This window comes from Ochotona curzoniae, unplaced genomic scaffold (assembly GCF_017591425.1).
Source record: "Ochotona curzoniae isolate NIBS_2020 unplaced genomic scaffold, NIBS_Ocur_1.0 scaffold_4701, whole genome shotgun sequence".
In the NCBI taxonomy this organism is placed as follows: domain Eukaryota; kingdom Metazoa; phylum Chordata; class Mammalia; order Lagomorpha; family Ochotonidae; genus Ochotona; species Ochotona curzoniae.
In genome coordinates this window covers 82,851,423-82,864,997 of record NW_024467122.1, presented here as the reverse complement: position 1 = coordinate 82,864,997, position 13,575 = coordinate 82,851,423, and the positions used below count along the sequence as shown (strand labels likewise).

Below are 13,575 nucleotides of genomic sequence, written 5' to 3'. Positions count from 1 at the left end.
CTTATCATTTGTGTGTATGTACATATAACATTTTAGAAATAGATCCTTTGACTTATAATAACTATTTAGCAATATATATTCCTTTAGAACCATTTTTTTTTCTAATTAGACAAAGTTAGAATTCCAGATTGTCTGGTTTAATACCAGACGCTTGGCAAACCTGAGCAAGTCCATATTGCTCGTTCTCTTGAATATGCGCCATCGTAACGATGGTAGGGTGGGAGAATCCCCCTGAGCACATCCCAGCCAGGGTCCTTCCCACAACTGTGGCAAGGTAGGGCCATCAAAATCAGCCAGCCTCAGAATGGCCTCTAGCAAGAGGCCAGGTCCGGGAGGCAGGCTCTCCCTCTGAAGGTCGGCATCCCAAAGGCAGACAGCCAGGTCTAGACAGACAGCTGTCTTCCTGGCCAGACAGTCACAATACAGGAAACCAGGAGCCAAGAGGAGTTGCAGGGCCAGGCCTGATCTGGCCTCTCCTCTCCTTTCTCTTTACAGTCAGTCTCCAAGGCTCAAGTTAGTGATGCAGGAGGAACAGTGTTAGTGATGCAGGAGGAACCAGTTTCTTAAAGATACTGATAGGCTCTTACCTCAGGACAGATACTTGGAGCTCACCCACCTACAGGGTGAATGAGTGGGCCAGGCCAGGTGGAAGCTGCCTAGTCTGTACCTCAAAGAAGCAGCAGCGAGAGCATCAGAAGCGGGTCGCAGAGTATAGAAGAGCACCAAGGGAGACCTTAGTAGCAGAGGGTTGAAAAGGAAAGGCAATCGGAGAAGCAAGGAAAGAAGCACTATGGCATGGCAATCCTGGAGGCTGGGCTCCTGCTGGACCTGCACTGGCCTCCACAGGCAAACAAGGCTGTACTTGCACAATTGCCCAGTGAGGAGAATACCAGCTGTTATTCAGGAAGCCCTGGGGTGGGGATGAAACCCCCCAGAAAGTAATTTTCCATAAGAATAGATGGTTATTAATTTGTCAGCTAAAGGAGTTTTGCTGAGGGGGGCTACGAAAACCTGGGGACCAAGCTGAACTGAATGCGGTCTAGAGACACCACACCCACCCACAGCAGTGTCAGTAGGGTGTTTTCGGGACATGTGAACATTCGTTCTCCATGCCAGTACTGTTCCTCTTAGCATGAATGTTTGCATGTCACTACAAAGATAGGACATGAAGGGTGCTGTGGCTTCGTCATACTACTGTGGGATGGAAATCTCACATGTTGCGGCAAGTGGCACCACCCAGTGCCCTCATGACCCTCATACAGCCTCTCTCCTTGGCTGACATTGGATGAGAATTTTCACCTGTCTCCCCGTCTCAATGTCCCAGAGTCTCCTGGCATGAGCTGCAAGGTGAAATCTTCCAACCACATTCCCATTCCTCCCAGTCATCTGGATAAAGAGTGAGCTGGCTGTGGGATTCTGTGGCAATTCAGTAACTTTCTGTGGGAATAATGGGACACTTGTTTTGATTCCCTGGGGACATCTCTGGGGAAGGGAGCTGGGTACCGGAGATCTGAATATAGAGTTAAAAATGAGCTGAACAAACCTAGAGAGAGGAAATTTGTTTTTAAAGAGATGTATGCTTGGACCCGGCACCATAGCATAGTGGTTAAAGTCCTCACCTTGCACGCACCAAGATCCCATATGGGCACCGGTTCTAATCCTGGCAGCTCCACTTCCCACTCAGCTCCCTGCTTATGGCCTGGGAAAGCAGTCAAGGATGGCCCAAAGCCTTAGGACCCTGCATCTGTGTGGGAGACCTAGAAGAAACTCCTGATGCCTGGCTTTGGATTGGCTCAGCTCCAGCTGTTGTGGCCACTTGGGGAGTGAAGTAGTGGATGGAAGATCTTCCTCTCTTTATATCTGCCTTTCCAATAAAAATTTTAAAAAAGAGAGATGTATGCTGGCTGATTTACCTTCTCCTTCAAGGATGCATGATAGATCACTACAATTATCAACTTGAACGAACAATTCAAATATATATAGATGTAGATATATAGAAACACATATACACACATACACGTGTGATCAGAATATAATCCTTTCTGAATAAAAAGAAAAATTACAGCAAACAATAGTCTGTACCACGCAGTGGAATGGAGGGGAGGGAGGTAGGGTGCAGGCAGCTCCTATTCAAGCCTTGAATAAACCAGTGTTAGTGAAGTGGCTCTTTCTATGCCAGTAAGTTGTGCTTAACAGCCAGGAATGGAACATATTTATCCCTTCCCCCACAGCCTTCTCCTCCGTCCATGCAAAACAAATTGCAGTGAAACAGCACCATCTGCTCTTGTCTCACTCAGGGAAGAAGCATGACAGTTCCTTCTGAAGCTTAGGAAGCCCAAATGCAAAAAGACGCTTCTCTAGTCACACAGAAGAAAACGCCGGTGAAAGCAGGAACTTGATAAGGTTAGAAGAATACCACGCTCCCCAAAACATGACACTGCTAGACTGACTGGACGGTCTAGAAAGCTGAGGGGACAGCCTTGTTACATGTAGCTTTACTTAATGGCACAAGTCCTGCTTCAGTTGCAATTGTACTTCCATGATTTTTTTTTTTCTCTGCTTCAGATGAGAATAGCAGTAGAAAAAAAAGTGGATGTTTGGACTAGTGGTTAAGACACCCAAAGCCCTGAATTCCTGGGTTTGATTCCCAGCTCTGGCTCCTGACTTCAACTTCCTGCAAATGTACTCCCCTCCCTGGGTGGCAGTGGGTGATGGGTGGTGTCTCTCTGTACCTCCACGTGGAAGACCAGATTCAGTTCACAGCTTTCTTTGACCACCCCCCACCCTCCAGTCTTATGTAACACCTCTATTGCAACACCACTACAGCCTCAGCTACTGGGGGCATTTGGGTAGTGGACAATGAATGAGATCTCTCTCTCTCTCCTTTCAATAAATGAAAGTATACACATTACCAAACATGAAAACCACTACCATAACAACCACAATTTTTGCATCTTTGTACGGTACGGAAAATGATGAAATCAAAACAGAAAACCAGCTCAATTTGAGAGTTTTTGTTTGTTTGTTTGTTTGTTTTTCTTAATTTTCTTGAGTGTAGAAACCATTTCATTCGGTTTGGGCTCTGCTCCACTTCCCATCCAGCTCCGTTTGTGGCCTGGGAAGGCAGTGTAGGAAAGCTCAAGTCTTTGGGCCCCTCCACCCACATGGGAGACCCTGAGGAAGCATCTGGCTCCTGGCTTCAGGTCTGTTCAGCTCTGACCATTGCTGCCATTTGCAGAGTGAACCAGTGAACAGAAGATCTTTCCCTCTGTCTCTCTTTCTCTCTGTAAATCTGCCTTTCAGATAAAAATAAACAAATCTTCCAAAAAATTTTTTAAATCCTAATTCCTACAAACCCTTAACTCTCTCGAGAGATACTGCTGTGAATTAGAACAGAAATGAAACCATTTTGTTCTTATCCTATTAACTCTCCTTAGACAATCTCTGGGGTGAGAGGTAGAGAGCACAGAGGACTCCTGGTAATTCACACAGATGAGAAGATATCCTTTGACTTTGCCAACAAATGTCAATCTCCACAAAACCAGAACCAGCCCCTACTAACAGTGTTCTTCCCAGAGAATGCCCGGAACAGCATATGAGCACACTCATCCTAGAGACTAGACACTTGCAATACAAAACGTGAGTGGGCTGTGCCTGGCTCAAGAGGTGAATCTTCTACCTTCAAGTGCCAGCACCTCATAGCGGCTGGTTCGAGTCCTGGATGCTCCACTTCCCATCCAGCTCCCAGCTTATGATCTGGGAAAGAAGCTGAGGATGGCCCAAAGCCTCGGGACCCTGCACCTACATACGAGACCTGGAGGAAGCTCCTTGGTCCTGGCTTTGACTCAGTTCAGTTCCAACCATTGCATCCATCTGCAGAGTGAGACAGTCTAAGCAAGATGTTTCTTTTGCTGCCTCTCCTTCTCTGTAAATCTGCCTTTCCAATAAAAATAAATAAATCTTTTTTAATGTGGGACTCAAATCTCCTACTACCTTCAGTGTACCTCGCAGGGATATGTGTTTGTAATTTACAATCTTTTTGGAGAAACAGGAGATTAAAGTGGAAGAATAGATTATGACATACTCCGGTTCAGATCTATGTTTATTATGTAAATATGTGCTTCTTTTTGGGTCATAAGGCTCTTGTGGCAGAGTTTTAGATTTGGTGAACAAGATCCCATTAATGTGAATCCATCCATCCAATCAACCATCTGCCAGTGTGTCCATCTGCCCAACAAACATGACCCCAGGGCCCATAGTGCCAGTGCTCACTGTTACCGAGACAACAATGGCATTGGCCTGCCCTTGTAGAGAGACAGCTATATGTGGTAGTATAGTCATGAGCAAAATCACAGGAGTGTGGGTCTGACGCAGCAACCTAATGACTAAAGTCCTTGCCTTGCAATTGCAGGGATCTCATATGGACACCAGTTTGTGACCCAGCGGCCCCGCTTCCCATTAAACCACCTGCTTGTGGCCTGGGAAAGCAGTCAAGGATAGCCCAAAGCCCAGGGACCCAGCACCTGCATGGGAGACCCAGAAGAGGCTCCTGGCTTCTGGCTTCAGCTCTGGCCGTTGTGGCCACTTGGGGAGTGAATCAGTGGATGAAACATCTTCCTCTCTGTCTCTCTTCCTCTCTGTTTATCTGACTTTCCAATAAAATAGATAAATCTTTAAAAAAAATCAAATGAGTGTGTCCCAGGTAGGCGAATAAAGAATGGGAAATGCAGAGTGCAGGGTCTCTGAGCAGGTGAAATCTCCATGGAAGAGCTGAAAATATGAAAATTAGAATCTGCCAGGCATGTGCACTGTAAATAAGACAGTCTCGCTTGAACAAAGCCATGGGGGCATGAAAAGCACTCAGTGGCTCAGGAGCTAGAAGCTAGGTGACCTTACTGCGGCGTCTGGTGTGGCGGTGACAGGAAATGAGCCTGGAGAGACAGGCACAAGTCAAGGTAAGATAAACCTTACAGGCGCTTCTGCAGCCCACAGGCGAAACTAACGGGAGGGCATTTATTTGGAATCCTCTTTGTTGGCTGTGAGGAAAGTGAGAACAAGCCCAGGAAACCCAGACAGGGCAAGCTGTCACTATGTTCATATCACGCTTTTGAAATCTTTGATCCCGAATCAGCCTTTGCATTTCCAGACTAAGAAATGTCAGCATAAGATAACCCAGCATTTTGGATGCCACGGATCTCACAGAAATTGCTATTATTTTGTAGTTTTGCAGGGCGTATTACTCTGTTTATAGTGGAAAACTGCAGGGGCTTTTGCTCTGTACAGTCCATGTGAGGTTCTAGGTAGTCAGCAACTCAACCTCAGCTGCAGCGCAGTGGCCTCATGCCTCAGTGGCACTCAGGATCAATCTGTAATGGAAATGAATGAGTAGTAATCACCCAGCTCGAGTAGGGTAGAGCTGGAAGCCAAGCTTTGGTCTCTTGATTCCAATTAGAGTCTTTTCCTGCTAATCCAATTGCATTGCCTCTTGGACCTGTGTAGCGGGAGGATATGGCAATGCTTGTAAATAGCCCACAGGAGCTAGTCAAGGAAACTGTGGATCTTTACGGCTGGTCTTCTAGACAGTAACCGTGTCCTTTCGCAAAATATCTTGGGTATCAAAGTCGGAAGAGAAATGAATTATGTAGTTCATAGGTTACTTCCATTATCGTTCATATTTAATGAATTACCCCTGTAATCTGCCATATGTGGACATGGGGATCTTGGATGATCTATGAAAGTAGGCTGGCAAGTGAGTGCTACCACGACATGGAAAAACGTCCAATTTTTTCTGAGCTCTAGCTGAAGTGTCCTACTTACCATGGTTACTCTTGCGGAGTTTTCACATTGGCGAGTAAGGATGGTGCAATCATGTTATTTTTAATTTTCTATTTGGTCTATGAATAATTCATTTAAAACAAAATCTTCAATATCTTCTGAGCTTATTTTAGAGTCTTCGGCATTGATTAAAATACCAGTCTGTTCAGCATCTGAGCCTGCTTGTGGCAGTCCTTAGGAACATGCCCCCGCAGCTCATCCCCCCCAGCTCCCTGCGCCATTATGTGCTCCTCGTGGATTTGTTTCCATTACATTGCGGGGTGCTCTCCTCACCATTAACTTTACACTACAGCTATTAATGGCATATTCAGTTCCGTACCCCCAACATGTGTTACCTCATGATTAAAAGAGCCACACTGAAAGTTCTGAAGTTATCCACCAGGTTGGCAGAAACAGTGAAAAGTTACTGATTCTCACTTCGTTTCTGCCTCCAAAGTGTCATATCTAGGGCTAAGGAAGGAAGTGTGCTGTTGGGTAACATTATACCTCTTAGCTGCCCTGCAGAGACTGCCAACACCGTGGCCAGACAACTGTCCTAATTTCTGGGAGGCATCTGTGACATTGACACTTGGCCCATTGTGAACTGTACCCAGCTCCTCAAATCATTTCACAAGGATCTGGAAGCCGTGGCTGGTCAATGAAAGCCCTCGATTGTTACTGACTTGGGCTAGATGTGTGTGCTCTTCTTATGGCTCTCCATTTGGTGCTTCCGTTTGTTTTTGAGTCAGGGCAGAGTTACATTTGGACTCTTAAAATTCATTTCATACTCCTCTGAGTCAACATAAATCAAAAGCAGTCTCAGAAATGCCTCGTTGTCGATATGTCTGGCCAAGTCAGAAGTAAATGTCATGTCTTCTGAGGGTTGCATTTTCTCAGGGAAGCACTACTCAGGCATATTTGTTACCTCAATTAGCCTGATTTAGTGGCTCAGTCAGTGAGCAAGCAGCCTCTGGCACTCAGCAGAGTAATGTGATTTCCAAGCGGCTAGTAAGAGGTTGCAAACCACCCCTAACGGTAAATCCACATCCTGGAAACAGAAGTACAGATCTTGACACACTCAGTGGTACAACTGTCAGGCAAATGCAATCATCGATCTGGTCTTTGTCTGGGATCCCAACCCCTCAGGGTCTCACAGCTGGAAACTCCCACTTTGACCATCAGTTCCGTGTGGCAGTGCTGGGTGGCAACAGGACAGATGTGCCTCTTGGAAAGCCAATTCTTTAAAGCGATGCTTTTTCTTCTTTAGCTGCATTTAGCTGGCAAAAAGCACTGGCCCGGCCCTGACAACAGCACTGCGGGGAGGTTTAGAAAAGGAGCACAGGGTTCTAAAAGGCTGCCAGTCTGCTCTCTGTTGCCCTCACTTTCTCCAGAGGCTGTCAAACCCATCTTCTGTCTGCATTCTGTGCTTGATAGTAGTTACATCTTTGTTGGGATGCCGCAGGCCCTCAGTCCAGTGGCAGAAGCGTGGCTTGCATCGTCTAGAGAAGTGCTGGGGAGGGTGAGATCAAGGGACCCTGTACCATGCTCTTCCATCTCTTAACTCCCTGCAGAATTGATCTGCCACAGGTAACACAAAACATAATGATTTATCACCTCTAAATAATTATTTATCACCTCTAAGAACTAGAAAGCAGTCTCACACTGCTGTTACAAGAGTAAATCTATGTAGCCAGTGTTGGGGAGCAATAAGTTAAGCCTCCACCTACAACATCAATATCCTATACGGGCCCAGGCTTGAATTTCGGATGTTCCACCTCCAATGCAGCTCCCTGCCAATGTGCCTGGCAAACTAGTAGAAAACGGCCCAAGTACTTGGGACTCTGCTCCAAAGTGGGAGCCCTAGGTGGAGTTTCAGGCTTCTGGCTTAGCCTAGTCTAATCTTAGCTATTGTGGCCATCTGGAGCATGAACAAGCAGATGAAAGATCTTTCTCTTTCCCTCCCTCTCTCCTTTCCCCATCTCTTTGTTACTTCCCCTTTCAAATAAATAAATCTTTTTTTTTTTTTTTTTAATAGAGCCGGATGTGGTGGCCTAGCAGCTAAAGTCCTCACCTCGCATGTGCTGGGATCCCATATGGACACCAGTTCTAATCCCAGCGGCCCTGCTTCTCATCCAGCTCCCTGCTTGTGGCCTGGGAAAGTACTCAAGGATGGCCCAAAGCCTTGGGATCCTGCACCCGTGTGGGAGACCGAGAAGTGGCTCCAGGCTCCTGGCTTCTGATTGGCTCAGCTCCAGGCTTTGCAGACACTTGGGGAGTAAATCAATGGACAGAATATCTTTCTCTCTGCCTCTCCTCCTCTCTGTATACCTGACTGTCCAATAAAAATAAATCTTTAAAACATAGTAAACCTAAGCTACTTCCAAAGAAAAAAAAAAAACCTCACTGGATCAAGACAAAGACATTTCATAAAACTCCAAGCCTAGTTTACTACAGCTGCAGAGACGCAGCTGCCCCCACGGGAGCACAGAATCAGGGCAATGTTCAGATGCTGTCCCCTTTTCACTCCTGAGATTTTGCTTTATGTGCTGGGCAGGGGTTTCCTCCACGTTGAAAAGGATAGCCTCGGTCACTTCCTGATTTTATGTGTTTAGATTTTCAGATCTTTCAACCACTGGACTTGCTCTCTGAGTACTCCAAGACAAAGTCTCCTGTGGGCTCAATTTATGTAAGAGAAGAGTGTACATGCATGACGGGCAGTCCCATAGACGGTGCTAAACACAAGTAAAGCAAAAAGAGAACATTAAAAAGGCAAAGCAAAAGTATTATGCACAAATAAACATAAAGCCAGATTCATCAAAAAAAAAATTAGAAAAGTAGAGAGAGAAAGATTGCTCTTTCCTATCTGCTGGCTCACTCCTCCAATGCTTACAGCAGCCAGGGCTGGGCCAGCCTGAAGGCAGAGCCAATAACTCCATCCAGATCTTCCACGTGAACAACTAGAACCCAAGCACTTGAGACACCCATGTCCTGCTCCCCAGTGCATTAGCAGGGAACTGATCTGAAGCATGTTGTAGTCAGGACTCCAACCAGACACTCTGATACAGGATGTGGACATGTCAAGCTTAACCTACACAGGCCCCAGAGAGTAAGTGATTTTGATAAGAGATACATTTCAAAAATAAATATAGGTAATGGTGATAAAATCTAAAGCATATTTGCAAAACATAGGGAAACTTGGTATAAATATAATGGAAATGAATCATGCATCTATAAAAAGAGACTCTATTAAATTAATAAAGATATTTAATAGGCTGGAGTTGTGACATAGCAATATAAACCATCTACAATGCTGGTATCCTCCTTGGGTGTCCCAGCTGCTCTACTACCAATCCTAGAAAAGAAAGTTAAGAGTGCCAAGCATTTGGGCTCCTGTCACCTGTATGGGACACCTGAACGAAGCTCATGGCTCCCTGATTTGGCCTGACCCAATCCCGGCTGTCGCACGCATCTAGGGAGTGAACCAAAGGAGGGAGCATCTTTCTCTCCCTCTCTCTGTCACCCTGATTTCAAATAAAACAAAATGAATCTTAAAAACTAATAAAAAGGCAGAATCAAGATAGCAACCACCAAGGGCTATCAGTACGGGCGCCAAGGACCACATCCCAACTGCCAAAGAGACCACGGGGGACTGGAATGCCTTCGGAGGCCGAGAACTCAGAGGACATCCCCCACCCCTTTTGGACCTACCCCACGGGATGGAAGAAGCTGAATCCTTCATCATAGGATCCAAGGCCATCGGAACAACAACCAGGAAACCTGAGTGGTCTTCAGAAACAGAAGAACAGTAAACTCCCTTCAGGACTAGGGAGAGAAGCTATCTCTGATTCTTACTTAGCTCCAACTTGAGGTCCCCACCCTCTCTGCAATGACCATGAGGGACGCTCCAGAGCCCCCCCCAAACACACACACACACACACACTCACAAATTGGAACGGATAGGCACAGAACAACAAGGGAGGCTTGGTCAGCATGGACTCACACACACCTTACTAGGTAGGACACGGGGATTAAGTACTCCTCACCAAGGTATGAAAGATTTCTCTGCACACCCTTCCTAAAACTGTTTCGCACCTCAATTGTTGAAATGTCATTGAAATAGTCACAGGAAGTTGTTAAGACCATGCATCCAATTTTGACAAATGGGTTGCTCAATACTTTGTCAATTTATCCCTTAACGTTATATATTGTTGCTGATGTTATGTCGGGGGTTTTTAATTGACCGGGATTCTACTCTGTTGGCTCTGCCTTCGGACTGGGGAGAGTCTCCCCAAGAAGCCGCTGAACTTGACCGGACAATGAGATGCTGGACTCTATGCTTGGTGTATGCTTGCAATGAAGGAATCTCAACTAAACCAGAACTGTGATTGCGCAACAGGGGGGAGGAGCCCACCATGGGGGGAGGGGTGGGAGAGGAGTGGGGGGAATCCCAGTGCCTACATAGAACTGTGTCACATAATACAATGTAATTAAAAAAAAAAAATATATATATATATATGTAAGATAGCAAAATGGGGGAAGGACACCTTTAAGCACACTGAGAATCGTTAGCCAGGGTGAAGCAGAGAGGGCACAATGCCGCAAATAGGAGAGGACAGGCTGATGGCAGGTACCTAGAGACTGACAGACATGGGAAAGCAATGGAGACGATGGTGTGCTGTGGCACTGACCAGATACCCCAGTGGCAGTCAGAAAGTGGCAATCTGAGCTCCATCAGCGACAGAAGTCCACCAGTGGCCAGAACTCCACCAGCAGCAAGGTGGGAAGGGGTGTCCACCGAGAACTCAGGAGGTGAACCCAGGCAAAAAAAAAAAAAAAAACTCTGCCCATCCTGCTCGTTTGTTTGATTCGAACAGGAGCAGAGACAGAGCAGCAGACCCCAAACAGGCAGTGCAGGAACCGGGTGGATTTCACAAGTCAGACCCCCAATCAGAGCCACATCAGGGGTCATTTGTGTAGGGAGGCAAAGGCTGTAGGAGGACACTACACATGCACTAAACTGGGAGCAAACTCATTTCTGGTTCAGTGAATTGCACCAAATGTAGCATCATACAGATTTCACCCAAAATAGGTCCGGGTAGCCCTCAGACCTAATGGCGAGCTGATCCAGACTCCAACAGTGGCACATCAGGTGCCATTTTGTATAGCGTGGCAAAGGCTGTGAGACTGGAGGGACAACAGTGAGCTGCACATGCACAGAGCTGGGAGTGAACTTACTTCCACCTCAGTGCATCGCACTGGTCCCACAGGGAAAATAATACCAACTTTGGCATCGTACAGGTCAAAATACGTCCAGGTGACCCTTAGGCCTAATGGCAAGTAGATTCTGGTTAGGTCAGTACCACCAACAACCCAGTTATATAAGACACTTGGTGTCTCCCTAATACTAGGAGGTGCTCAAACTGAAAGTGGGAGAAAGGTTGAAGACAATGGTGCAGGCTCAGCACAGGATCACAGGAGGTGGAAACTGGCGAGCCAGGAGCTGGGGCTACGGAAACTGTGGTGGAAGCCTAACACAAGAATCCACACCTGAAACTCGCTGGAGGGAGTGGCACAAGTGACTGCAAACAAAGAACCGGATACCAAACACAAGAAGTAAAATTGAACTGTAGACCTGTGGGTGACACAGCATAGAAACCTGCCCCAAGGAGAAGAATCTGCTAACCAGAAGTACAACGACCAGGAGCAAAAGAAGAGACAGAGGCACAATGAATATTATGAAGACTTTCCTGCAAAGCATCAAAACCCTTTGCCAACTTCAGAGTTAACTGAGGGATACATCAAGAAAATGAGGGGTACAGAATTCAAAATACTTGTTATAAAGCTTCTTATCAACAACAAGAAGCACATGCAGATTTAAGGAATATGTCAAATAGAAAATAAAAACATTAAAATAAGATCAAGCAAAATTATTAGAAATGAAGCAATGGAGCAAATTAAAAATTCAGTGGAAAGTCTCAATAATAGAATAAATGGGGCAGAAGAAAGAATCTCAGAATTGGAAGATAGTTCTTGCCACAATGAGGAAACAATCAAAAAGCTGGAAGAAGAACTCAGTCAAACTAAGAAAAGTATTCAAGAATTAAGAGATACTAGAGGTGGAGGAATATGTCTGAGAGGGAAGTGTCGACAGCGCCGGGGGGAACAGACATGCCTGCGGCCAAGAAGCAGAAGCTGAGCAGCGAGGAGAGCAGCAACCCAGATCTTTCTGGAGACGAAAATGACGATGCCATCAGTATAGAAAGTGGCACCAACATTGAGTGCCCTGATACACCTACAAATACACCAAAATGCACCCGGAAGCAAAAGTTGGGGAAAGAGAAAATGGAAGTCAAAAAATGCAAATATTCTTTCAAATGTGTAAACAATCTCAAGGAAGATCATAGTCAACCATTGTTTGGAGTTCAGTTTAACTGACACAGTAAAGGAGATCCATTAGTGTTCCCAGCTGGGCGAAGCAACAGTTACCTTATACAAATGTCACTCACAAGCAGAAATCTGGTTGTTGCAATATTATATGGATGCTGATGCTGATGAAAACTTTTATACATGTATGTAGACCTATGATAATAATACAAATCATCCTTTGCTGGCTGTTGCTGGATCTAGAGGCAAAATTAGAATAATTAGTTCTATAACAATGCAGTGTATAAAGCATTATGTTGGCCATGGAAATGCTATAAATGAGCTGAAATTCCATCCAAGAGAGCCAAATCTTATCAGTAAGTAAAGATCATGCTTTACGATTATGGAATATCCAAATGGAGTGTGGATTACTCTCTTAAACTTTGGAGGATCAATCCAAAGAGAATGATGAATACAATTAAAGGATCTTATGATTACAATCCAAATAAAATTAACAGGCATTTTATTTCACAGAAAATCCGCTTTCCTGACTTTCCTACCAGAGACACACATAGGAATTACATTGATTGCGTGAGATGGTTGGGCGATTTGATACTTTCCAAGTCTTGTGAAAAGGCCATCGTGTGCTGGAAACCTGGCAAACTGGAAGATGATTTAGGTAAAATTAAAACTAGTGAGTCTAATGTGACTATTCTTGGGCAATTTGATTGCAGCCAGTGTGATATTTGGCACATGAGGTTTTCTATGGATTTCTGGCCAAAGATGCTTGCATTGGGCAATCAGGTTGGCAAACTTTATGTGTGGGACTTTGAAGTGGAAGATTCTCATAAAGCCAAATGTACAACACTGACTCATCATAAATGTGGTGTTGCCATTCAACAAACCAGTTTTAGCAGGGAGAGCAGTATTCTTGTAGCTGTATGTGACGATGCCAGTATTTGGCGCTGGGATCGACTTCGATGAAATTCTTTCCTAATCAAAATTAGATTGTGCTTGTCTTTGTAAACCAGAATTAATGTATCTTGCTAGTAAGGGCACAGAGAAGATTTAGAGTTGTATTTCAGCATTCAATCAAGCTGAGCTGAATGTAGTGATGTTTGCATGGTTTATATTCTTTGTATTGTCTTCCTGCTCAGACTCTACTGCTTTTAATAAAAAAATTATTTTTGGGCCCGGCGTGGTGGCGCAAGTGGTTAAAGGTCCTCACCTTGCACGCCCGGGATCCCATATGGGCGCCGGTTCTAATCCCCACTTCCCTTCCAGCTCCCTGCCTGTGGCCTGGGAAAGCAGTCGAGGACGGCCCAAAGCTTTGGGAACCTGCACCCGCGTGGGAGACCCAGAAGAGGCTCCTGGCTTTGGATCGGCATAGTATCGGCC

At 45.4% G+C, this 13,575-nt stretch overlaps 1 pseudogene; it reads left to right on the top strand.

Annotated features, from left to right (window-relative positions):
- Positions 1–11,940: 11,940 nt before the first annotated feature.
- LOC121149335 lies at positions 11,941–13,161 on the top strand (annotated as a pseudogene).
- The last annotated feature ends 414 nt before the right edge of the window (positions 13,162–13,575 follow it).